We start from the raw sequence: 12,166 nt of genomic DNA, 5'->3' as shown, positions 1-12,166 counted from the left end.
CCTAGTGACTGACTGTCTAATCCAGCCTCTCGGCGTTCAGAAGACCAGGCTGAGGCCCAAAGAGGGAAAGGAACTTGTGGAGTTTGCACAGCAAGTCAGGCAGAACTGGGGCTAGAGCCAGGTCTTGAGCCCCCTGGCCCAGGCCCTTGGCCTGCCCACCTTGAGGGGTACAAAGAGAGGGTCTCCAGCCTCTGCACCCCTCCAGCCCCCAGGCTTCCCACCCACTCCTGCCTCAAATGCTCTAGGATGCCTGGTTAGGCAGACCCTTGCTCTAAACAGCTCTGCTACTGCCCAGCTCTGGGCAGGTCACTTCAGTTTAGAATAGGACCCTGCACAGCATTGTCATGAGGACCCAGTGGGTGATCCACCCCCACATACACATGTACACACAGTACTTCCCACCCGACATGTGTCAGTGAGACTAATCCTTACCTCAGCCTAAGAGGCCCAGGGAGGTGGGGTGACTCACCTGAGGTCACGTAGGTTGTCTGTCCCCCCGCCCACTCATGTATCGGCTCACGCGAGAGAGCCGAGCACAGGGCCACCTCAGAAAGCTCAGCACATTCCTCCCCTCCTCATGCCTCTCCAAGTCCTAGCTGGTCCCTCGAGGCCGGGCTCCCAGCCGCCTCTGCCATGATGCCCTCCCAGCCCCCTCCTCCTGCCCTGGAGTCCTTCCTGTCTGCGCTGTCCTGTTCACACCGGGCAGCTGGCCTTGGCTCATCAGCCAGACCATAAGCAACCTGAGGGCAGGGCGCTCCGCTGGGCACACAGCTGTGGCTGAACAAGAAGTGGTGAATGAGCATGGGGGTGGGGGGGAGCACGTGAGGGAGGGGTTGAGCCCTGACGGCAGGGTGAAGGTTTATGAGTGATACCCGAGATGCTGGGTGGGTCCGCTTCCTGCAGCTGCGGCCAACTGCGTCCCAGACTGGGCGCGGGGATCCTGGCTTCCCCGGCATGACGCAGGAGCAGCGTCAGATGACCGAAGGGGGCAAGGGTCATCATTTGGGGGTAGGGCAGCTTCTGGGGGCCACCAAGCTACTGAGCCCAGTGAAAGGTGCACGTGGCAAGCTGTCCACTACGGTGAAGGGTGGGGCTGGACAGAACGACCTTGCTGGGACCGACTGACTCTGTGACCCCTTGAATATCCCAGCCCATGTACAGGCCAGACGGAGCTGTGATCAGAGTCTGGGCTTGGCTGGCTTCGCATCCTGGCTGTTTCTTACTAGATATGTGTCCCTGGGCAAGTTAATCAACCTCTCTGGGGCTCAGTTTTCTCATCTGCAAGTGGAAGTATGATACCTACCCCATAGGGTTATTATGAGAATTAAATGACATTATGTAGAAAAGGCATTTGTTCACAGTGCCTATACCATAGAAGGGGTTCAACAAATGCAAAAAGTGATATTATTGTATTTATTAGCTATAGGCACAGAGACCATGAGAGACTGAATTGAAGCCCCACAGCAGGCAAAGCCAAGGAGGGACCGAGACTGCTACTTAGTAACTATAGCAAGAGGCAACAAAGCATGGGGCTGTGCATGAGACCCTGAAGCCAGGCTGCCTGGTCATGCAGGTCAACTCTGCCACTCACAAGCTGTGTAACCTTGGGCAACTTCCTTAACCTCTCTGTGCCTCATGTGCCCATCTGTGCCTCGGTTTCTCCATCTGTGAAATAGGGATTATAATAGTGCACCTGCCTCATAGAGTTGCTGGAAGGATTGAGTTAATTTGTGTAAAGTGCATGGAAGAGTTTCTGGTACTGAGGAAACACTCCATAAGCTCAGCAGTTATCGGGCTATGGGACCTTGAGCAAGTCCCTTCCCTCTCTGGGCCTCTGCTTCATCTCTGTAAAATGAATCATGAGACTAGTTCAGCTGGAGGCTCCTTCCTTCCAGCTTTGAGATCCGTAGTTCTGGGGAGTGGAGGCACTCCCCAGAACCCTCGTCCCACACACCGGATGACAGGACCTGTCCTCAGCCTCTATTCCTCCCCCTCTCCTTTCTCCTCCTCCAGGAGAGCCAAAGGAGCCAAAGAAGAGGGGCAGCCTTGGTGGTGAGGAGGCGGGGAGGCAGTCACAGGGTTGGGACAGTGGGGAGGTGATGCATCCCCCCTCCCACCAACCCTCCATCCTGTTCCCACTGCCCACTGGTGCCCCATGGATGGGCAGCTGGGCCAGGCCTCTGCTCATCTCTGACCAGGGTGGGACCCACAGAGGCAGAGCTGGCTTGCCCCCTCCATCAGGAGGGAGAATCCCCAGAGAAGCCCCCTCCTTGGCTTGGCAGAGCCAGGCAGGCCTTGCCCGAGAATGAAGACAGCAGAGGCCAGGAATCAAGCCCTGACAGCTGTGGGACCTCAGGCAGACCCCTGATTCTCTCTGAGCTTGTCTTGGGGTCTGAGCACAGGAGGGCAATGTCTCGGCCCCTGCTGGACCTGGTGACAGAGAGCTCATAACCCAGGGCGGTAAGAGCTCAGTGTCCCCCTCCCCCCGGGGCCTGATGCAGGTGGTCTTATCGCACACCTCATCTGCAGCCCTCCCCACCTGGCTGGGCTTGAGTCACTTTAGGGAATGGTGCCTCTGACCAGAGCCTCAGGGTGAGGTGGGAGCAACTGGAAACTCTACACCAGGAAACAAAGCCTATTCTCTGTCACCCCTCCCGTGACCCTCCTTCTTCCCACACCTGTGGCCATTGTTGTCCGAGGAAATCAGGCTTCACACGGGAACCAGGAGGAGGGAACCTGGCCCTGTATCCTCCACACACCCTCTGCACTCCCCAGGGATATTCCCAGGCCTACCTCAGCCCGGTCTCCCATTTCCCTCCCACTTCCTTGTTGGTACCCCTAGCCCCAACAAATTCCATCCATCTATCCATCCATCCATCCATACCTTTATTCCATGCATAGCTATTTGCCAGGCACTGCACTAGAGTCCAAGGATGCCCAGCAAGTAAGACAAAGCTTCTGTCTCTGTGAACTCCCAGCCCAGGGCAGGAGACAGACTAGGAGGACTATTTGATAAGATGGGATTTGTACCCTGATCCCAGGGCCCTGACACTGGCAGGATCAGGGAAGGCTTCTCAGAGGACATGATGCCCATGCTGGATTGTGCAGCTTAAGAACAAGGGCATGTGGAGAAGTCTGGAAGGAAGAGCTACCGTCAGCCCCACAAGGGCAGGGCCCGTTTTGTTCATTGTTGTGTCACTAGTGTCTAGAACAGTGTGACATGCAATAGATGCTCAGTAGGTGTTAGAATCAGTGTTTGGGCAGAGCTTCCTAGACCTGAAGCGGCAGCTGTGATTGTGAGCTGAAGTGGCGTGGGCGATGGGGGCAGGACCACGCCGGGCCCCACAGACCCTGTGCACTTGCTCTGAGGGCAGTGGGGAGCCATGGGGGCTGTAAGCAGCTGAGTGACACTCTACCTCACCCTCCGTTCCCTTCCCCTGACTCTGACTCTCTGAGCCCCTGCACGGCCCAGCTGCAGCTGCCCCTTCCTTCCCTCATCCGAGTCCATATCTGTTGGTTTGTGGAAATAAGCACATATTAAGCATCTGCTGCATGCCAGATGTTTTGCTGTGAGCTGGAGGTGAATTGGACAGTATTGCCCGCACATTACCCACAATCCAGGACAGGGACTCTTTTTAAAAAAAAATTTTTTTTTAATTGAAGTATGGTTGATTTACAGTGTTGTGTTAGTTTCTGGTGTACAGCAAAGTGATTCAGTTATACATATATATACATTATTTTTCATATTCTTTTCCATTTTGGTTTATCACAGGATATTGAATGTAGTCCCCTGTGCTAGGGGACCTTGTTGTCTATCTATTTTATACATAGTAGTTTGTATCTACTAATCCCAAACTCCTAATTTGTCCCTCCCCCACCCCTTCCCCCTTTGGTAATCATAAGTTTGTTTTCTGAGTCTGTTTCTGTTTTGTAAATAAATTCATTTGTGCCATATTTTAGATTCCATATATATGTGATATCGTATGGTATTTGTCTTTCTCTTTCTGACTTACTTCACTTAGTATGATAATCCTTAGGTCCATCCATGTTGCTGAAAATGGCATTATCTCACTCTTTTTTATGGCTGAGTAATATTCCACTGCATATATATGTGTGTGTGTGTGTGTGTGTGTGTGTGTGTGTGTGTATATATATATATATATATATATACACACACACCACATTTTCTTTATCCATTCATCTATTGATGGACACTTAGGTTGTTTCCAGTGAACACTGGGGTGCATGTATCTTTTCTAATTAGAGTTTTGTCTGGATATATGCTCAGGAGTGGGATTGCTGGATTATATGGCAACTCTCTTCTTAGGAGGACAGGGCCTCTTAATCTGGGGTTCATGGAGGGGCTGCAGGGGGTCTGTGAGCCCCTGGAATTGTGTGTGTATTCTGAGGTGGGAGACCTACAGCTTTTAGTAGATTCTCAAGAGTGACCAGCTCCCCACACAGGTCAAGGCCCACACGTGTAGGGAAGAAATTTGCTTTCCCGGCACTGCATCTGGATGCTGTTGAGAGACATCAGGTCCCAGGACCTCCCAATCTTAGCTTAACCCTGACTCTGCCCTGGACCCCAAACCCTCCCAACCCTGTGTCAGGAGCTGGCCATTCCTGGCAGCAGATGAGAGCCCCAAGCACTTCCTGCCTGGTGGTGCAGCTGCCTGGCCGGGGTGTGCCGCCCGCAGCCCTGGCCCCTGGAGCGGCTTTAGCTGTGTCAGCTTAGGATGGTTCTGGGAACCTGTGGCTGCCACTGTATCTGGAAAGTCACCATGGGGGAGGGGCAGGACTCAGGGTCAGGGCACGGGCAGTAGGATCTGAGGATCGGATCCACACAACCAAAGAGCACAGGGGCTCCCTGACTGCAGCAGCTGGCAAAGGGACATCTTTCAACACTAAGTCCCACCCCACCCTCCCCCAACCTCTCCCTGCCAGCCCTCAGAAGTGCTTTATATTTTTTTCTTTTCATATCCCTTTTCCCCTTTTAGCATCTTCATTCATTTCATTCACTTATTCATTTCTTTCATTTATTCTTGAACACCTAGAAGGAGAATAGGAGACTGACTAGGAGCACCAGGCTCGTACGTCACCAAGCTGGGCTGGAGGAAGCATTTGGTGGGGGGTGACGGGGAGAGGAGGCCAGGGGAGGCCAGCAGGGAGCATGGGGCCAGCCAGGGTCCTCCCCACGGTGTCCCCAGGCATCCAAGCTGGGGCCCTGCAGGGAGGTGGAGGCTGAGCCCATGACTGTAAGCCCCTGAGCTGAGCTACAGAGCATGGCAGGGGTGGGGTGGGGCTCATGTGGGAACCTCATCATCTAGGGCTCTGGAGCAGAACAGGAGTCAACTGGAAGAATGTACCCAATGAATCTCCAGCATCATTCAGTGGAGAGGATGCCCTGAACCCTCAATTGTGCCTCAATTTCCTCATCTGTAAAATGGGGACAAGTTGGGGGCAAAGTATAGGAGGATTAATGTGAGAAATAAGGGACTTCCCTGGTGGTCCAGTGGTAAAGAATCTCCCTTGCAATGCAGGGGACGCAGGTTCGATCCCTGGTTGGGGAACTAAGATCCCATGTGCTGCGGGGCAACTAAGCCCGCATGCCACAACTACTGAGCTCGCACACCTCAACTAGAGAGCCCGCGCGCCACAGCTACAGAGCCCACACGTCCTGGAGCCTGCGCGCCACAACTGGAGAAGAGAAAACCCACATGCCACAACTAGAGAGAGGCCCGCGCGCTGCAATGAAAGATCCCACATGCCTCATCGAAGATCCTGCGTGCTGCAACTAAGACCCAACACAGCCAAAAATAAATAAATAATCTTTTTTAAAATGTGAGAAATGAATTAATTCATGTAGCATTGCTGGTAATAACCTTGTTTCTGGGTTGGCAGTGGGTTCCCTGTGTTCATTGTATGATTAAAAATTGAGGGCTTTACTGGTGGCACAGTGGTTAAGAATCCGCAGGGGACACGGGTTCAATCCCTTGTCCGGGACGATCTCATATGCCGTGGAGCAACTAAGCCCGTGTGCCACAACTACTGAGCCTGCGCTCTAAAGCCCGCGAGCCACAACTACTGAGCCCAAGCGTCACAACTACTGAAGCCTGTGTACTCCAGGGCCCGCGTGCCGCAACTACTGAGCCCACATGCTGCAACTACTAAAGCCCGTGCACCTAGAGCCCGTGCTCCGCAACAAGAGAAGCCACTGCAATGAGAAGCCCGCGCACTGCAACGAAGAGTAGCCCCCACTCGCCACAACTACAGAAAGCCTGCATGCAGCAATGAAGACCCCAACACAGCCAAAAATAAAAAATAAATTAAAAAGGGATATCTCTTTAAAAAATTTTTTTTGCAAGGGCCATGCATGGACTCTTGGTGAGTGTGGGTCATAGACCCAGTATTATGGTTAATCCAATTAACATTGGTCCTAAAAAAAGCCTCTAAAGTGCTTGACACATGCTGAGTGCTCCCTAACCCTGGCCACAATGTAGATGACAGACAGAGGTCCCCACAGGGAGAACCTTCCAGTGTCGACAGGGCCTGGCTGTATGCCAGGCACTTGCACTTTCTCTCATTTGCTCCTTACAGCATCCCTTTGAAGAAGGAATTCTTGTTCCTCTTTCACTGAGAAGAGAAACTGAGGCTGAGAGGAGAAGTGACTTGCCCAAGGTCACACTGTGGGACTGCAGCAGAGCTGGGATTTGAACTCCATTTCCAGACTCAGTGCTCTTCCCCAGCAGCCCAGATGCTTCGGGCTTCTCCAGCTCAATAGAAACAGTGCCCTAAGGGTCTCTGGACCACTTCCGCCACCACCCCAGGGCCCTGAGGGGATGGCCTACCCAGCAGCCCACTAGTTTGAGCCCCCTCAGCTCTGTTTTCTCATCTTTCTCCTTAGAGCCCATCTGGCCTGAGCCAGGCCCTGGGGTCTGCCCAGCCTGGCCCCATGACTGCACAGGCCACCGTGCCCGTGGCTGCCCCTTCTTCCCTCCAGGCCACTCATCCTTCGGGAGAGCAGGTGTGTGTCAGGAGGGAGAGGGTTGAGGGGTAGAAAGGGGCTTCTACTGGAAGGACATGCTGTCAAGGTCAGGCTGTTGGTGGACCTGGACATCCAGAGGCAGATGGAGAACACAGAGGGTGGTAAGGGAGCCAGAGGACCATGACACTGGGCAGGGGGCACTGAGGGCAGACCCCCCAGCCCACAGCACCATCCACATGCACCCTGCAGTCCTCCAACCAGGGCCTGAGCCCCGACCCTCAGCCTCAAACACGACCTGGTGGGCCCCTTGTCTACAAAAGGCAGAGTCAAATGGCTGTGAGTGCTGCACTCCCAGGCTCCGCCCAGCCCCCAGACTGTCCAACAATGGCCAGACTGTCCTGCCCAGGGCCCCAGCAGTGCCCCAGGCTGGGGGCAGCAAACATGCAGAGAGAGATCCTGGCTATCTCTAACTCCTGCTCGGCTCTGCTGCCATTGTGCTGTGTGACCTTGGGCACTTCATTGCCCTCTCTGATCCTCAGTATAAAGGGATCTTGGAGGACTGGTTGATCTCTATCCTCCTGGCTCAGCCCTTCTGTGTATGTGATTCTAACCCCATGGAGGAAGAGAGTTAGAATCCTTCAGGTCTTGATTCAAATATCACCTTCTCAGGCAGGCTTTCCCTGACCCCTCACCACCCCCCCCCCCCACACACACACGCTTAAAATTGCCCGACACTTCCTATCCTACACCCCTGCTTCATTTTTGCCCCATTGTACAGTCATCACCTTCGGACACCCTCCTAGCTTACTTATTTGTGTTTATTTGTTGTCTCTCCCCATGGGGGAGTGAGACTGGGGGAGTGAGATTGGTCTGTCCCTTCACTGCTGCGCCCCAGCGCCTGGCGGGCAGCAGGTGCTCAGCAAATAAACGTTTGCTGAGGGTGTGACTGGGGGGTCGGCCATGTAACAGGCCTGGGCGGCCAAGGAGGGGGACTGGAGAGTGGGTGCTGCAGTCTGGGCGTGAGGTGCAGTGTCAGGGCAGGGTGAGAGGGGGCGCCTGGGCAGGGTGTCCCTCTGCCTGGGAGGCGCCCACCGGGCAGTGACCGGGCAGCCTGAGCCCGTGTGAGAGAGGGGCCCCTTCCCAGCTTGTGGCCCCCCTCATCATCTCCTGGGGCGGGCGAGCGGGCGGAAGGCAGCCTCCTGGTCGGGACACGAAGGCCCGCCTGCCCCCGACTCGGAAAGCACGCAGCCCTGATAAGGTGGGTAAATTTCAAAGGGGCTAATGGGGCAGGGCCGCTGATAGCAGGACCGGGGCGCTGCCAGCGGCCTCCCCTCACTTCCCACCACCCCTCGGCCCAGCCCCCCTGCCGGCCTGCGAGCAAAACAGGTTCAATTGTGCTCTTATCTGGGCCTGCGGTTTTGTCAGGCCTGCCAGCCCCGCACTAATGGGGAAAAGGCAGCAGCCAGCTCGCGGGCGTGGGTAGTGACGCGGCCCCTCTACCTCCACCTCCCACGAGGGGCCGGGCCAGGGGGTGTACCTGGCACCCGGGAGCGGGGTCAGGAGGGGCGACTGACGCACCGAGGTGCGGGGGGGCTGCCACGGCCGAGGGCCAGGCTTGGCTTCGGCTCCTGGCTCCATGGCTCGCCAGGTGAGCTGCCTCCCTCTCCCTGCCTCAGTTTCCTCACTGATGTTTGAATAGGGACACTGATGAGAGGGGTGCTGCCTCCAAGGGCTGTCAGGACACTGACATGAGTTACGCTCTGTAGAGCAACTGACGTGGCCCCGGGCTCATAGTGAGCCCCGGATAAGGGAGGTGCTTGGCAGGAGGACCCAGGAAATTGAGGGGCCAAGGCTTCCAGGCCCTGCCATCTGGCTCCATGCTGCCTCCCTGGCCTTTTCGCTCTCCACTCCCCGCTCTCTGCGCAAGCCACACCGGCTTCCTGACGTTCCTCAAACACACCAGGCATGAGCCCACCTCAGGGCCTTTGCTCAAGCTTTGCCCCCACCTGGAATGCTTACAGGTAACTCAGGGCTTCCTGTTTTTGCTCAAATCCCACCTTCTCAAGGAGGTCTGCCCTGACCACCATATTTCATGCTGCTCCCATGCCCCACCCAGCACCCCTGACACCCTGTTTTTCATGGCACTCATCAGAGTCTAGGGTACTATATAATTTACTCATTAATTACTTTTCCTGTTGACTATCTTTCTCCTCTAGAATGTAAACCAACCAAAGTTCAGTGCTATGTCCCAGGGAACCATGCCTGGCCCACAATAGGCCTTCAGCACATATGTGTGGAGTGAATGGATTCAGAAGGCAGAGATCAGGTCAGGGTTGAGGTTGTATCTTGGGACAGCACCCTGCTGTACCATCGCAGGGGCCTAAGGGGGAGGAAAGGATGTTCCGTGTGTGTGTGTGTGTGTGTGTGTGTGTGTGTGTGTGTGCGCACGCGTGTGTTTGTGCATGTATGTGTGTGTCTTCTTTGACCCCCAGATAGGCCTGCAGTGTTCTGCAGGCTTGGAGCCCATCTCTGGCAGGAGCTCTGCATGACTCAGTTCACAGGGAAGTCTGGGGACCCTGAGAGCTGTGCTGGGGCCCTGGGGTGGAGTGAGGCCTCCTTAGATGGCATTCCAGGTGTGAATCAGTGATGGGGTGGGTGGATGAGGCTATAGGCAAGAGTGTGTGTCGGGGTTGGAAGGGTGGGTACAACCAGGCCTTGGACACAGGAAAGACTGGCCCATCTACTCAGCCACGGTTGGGGGGAGTGTCTGAGGAGGAGGAGGAGATGGTATTGGTGAGGAAGCCCGGGGCCTGGGGAGCCAGACCTCGAGCTGGGAAAGCCTTTGGCATCTCCTACCTTTTGGTTTTTCCCAGAGTGGAGAGGGTCATGCACACAGTAAGGTGCTCCTAAAACCAGTAACCCACAGATGGCTAGCTTTGGGAGAGATGCTGGAGGTCATCTGTGCCCTCTGAGGCCACCAGGCCATGAACACCTACAGGACAGATTGTGCCCGGCCACCCTGCCCCTAGTGCCTGTCCAGGGCCTGGCACAGAGTAGGTGCTCAGTAAATGCTTGCTGGCCTGCACAGAGCACCATGTCATGGCCCAGGGGGCCCTGCGTGCTCCAGGTGATGGAAATGCATGGGTATGTGGGCCTGAGGACACAGCCCCCCCGCCCGTTGGCTATTCCTGGTCTCCTCGTCCACCATCCAGCTGCAGCAGTGTCCTGGAAAGAAGACTCCAACAGACCCAGCCCGAATCCTGCCTCTGCCACTTTCCAGCCTTGACCTTGGAGCCTCTGTTCCTCATCTGCCGTGAGAAAGGTCAGTGAAGCCGCCAGTTGCTGGACTTACTAGGATGAGATGAGATAGTGCATGCCCCCCTCCAGAGCATGGTTGGGGTCTGGACTCAGATCCCCGCCCTCCTGTGTGTCCTTCAGGTCTGTCCCCTAACCCCTCTGGTCTCAGGGGCTTCCTCTGGACTGCAAGGGCTGGGTGGTCTCTGGGTCCCACAAACCAGGCTTTCTGCCCACACTGCCCCCATGGCCCCATCTGGGTGACCAGCCCCAGACTCTTCAGCAAGGGAGCCCTTTCCCAGGCTGTTCCCTTCTCATAGCTGGAGCCTGGGGCAGGGCAGGGCCTGGTGTCCACCAGGCAGGGGGAGGGCAAGAACCAACTGGAAGCCCTGTCTCTCTGTGGCTGACGCAGGTCCCAGCCTTGTCCTTGCCATCACTCCCAGGCTACAGCTCCTAGGAGGGTGGGGATCCAAGGAGATGGAGGCAGCAATCTCACTGACCAACTGACCAACAGACAGAGACAGACTGCCCTTTCCAAAGTACATCCGCTTCCTTTGTCATTTGTCATTCACCCATCACAAGGCCCCACCAGGATCCCCCAAGGCAGGATCAGCAGGGCAAGTATTATTTCCATTTCACAGGGGAGGTGAGGGAGGCCCAGAGGGGGCTAGTAAGTGGCAGCGCCAAACCAAGCCCTGGGGCCTGTCTCCCATCCAGCGCTCTTCACTCTCTGATGGACTAGTGCAAGAGAGGATGCACGCAGGGAGGGAAGCTCTGGAGCTGGCTGCTCCAGAAATCATAATCTGTGTTGGGTCTGAGGCTGCGGGCTGCTCGAGGGTCCCTGCCCTCGAGGAGTAGAATCTTGGGAAGAAAAGAAACACTGGGAAACAATTAGAGCACAAAGAATTGGGACATGTGAGGTCTGCAAGCACTAGAGAAAGCTTTCTGGGAAAAGCTTTCTGGAGGAGAAAGCTCTTGAGATGGGGCTCTAAGGATGAGGATGCTTTCAATCGAAGTAGAAGAAACTCAGCTCCATTTGAACAACAGAAAAAGAGCATTACTGGCTCGTCCAGGTGTTCATGGAGTGATGGCTCTGCCAGGCTCCTTCTCTGGCTGTCTCAGCTCACACCCCCTGGAGGTGACAGCTCCCAATATTCACTCTCAAGGCTTAGAAACCCCAGTGACCAGAGGGAATGTTATCTCAGTAGGTCAGAGCAAAGTTCCAGGATGGAGTGGGTGGTGTGTTGGACCCCAGGTCTGCAGCAGGTGATGTAGAGAAGGTATTGCCCATAACAGATGGGTGGGGTCTGGATGGGGGAGAACAGGAGGGGGCACATTTCACCCCCTGAGGGTTTGGCCAGAGGAGAATTGAAGAGGAGGACCAGCCTTGAGGAGCTGTGGGCAGGAGGCAGGAGGTCTAGTAGACCAAATGACCTGTGCGAGAGACCTGGGACTTGACCCCAAGGGGACAAGGCGGGTAGTAAGAGGGTCCTATCAGGCGCAAGGTGATTGAGGAAACTTCAGATTTGAGCTTATATCTGCTTCCCAGCTATGACCTTGGGCAAGGCATTTTAAACATTTGGGCCTCAGTTTCTTCACCTGAAAAATGGGCACAGTAATAGCTACCTGGAAGGGCTGCTGTGGGGAGTAAGATGACGTGGCTTGTAGTTGGTGGTCAGCAAGCCCTGGAACTTGCTGGTTCACAGAGCACTTTCACAACATTATCTCACCCCTCACCACAGCTCTGAGGGTTCCCAGGGCATGGGCAGAGGGGAGTCCAGCAGGTTCCAGCCAAAGTCACAAGGCTGGAAGGTGACAGAACTAAGATGTGTATTCGGGTCAGATCCTGAGCTGGTGTCACAACACCATGCTGGATGGATCAAGGTG

This window comes from Leucopleurus acutus (genome assembly GCF_964270905.1).
Source record: "Leucopleurus acutus genome assembly, chromosome: 10".
NCBI lineage: Eukaryota > Metazoa > Chordata > Mammalia > Artiodactyla > Delphinidae > Leucopleurus > Leucopleurus acutus.
This window is presented reverse-complemented; position numbering follows the sequence as displayed.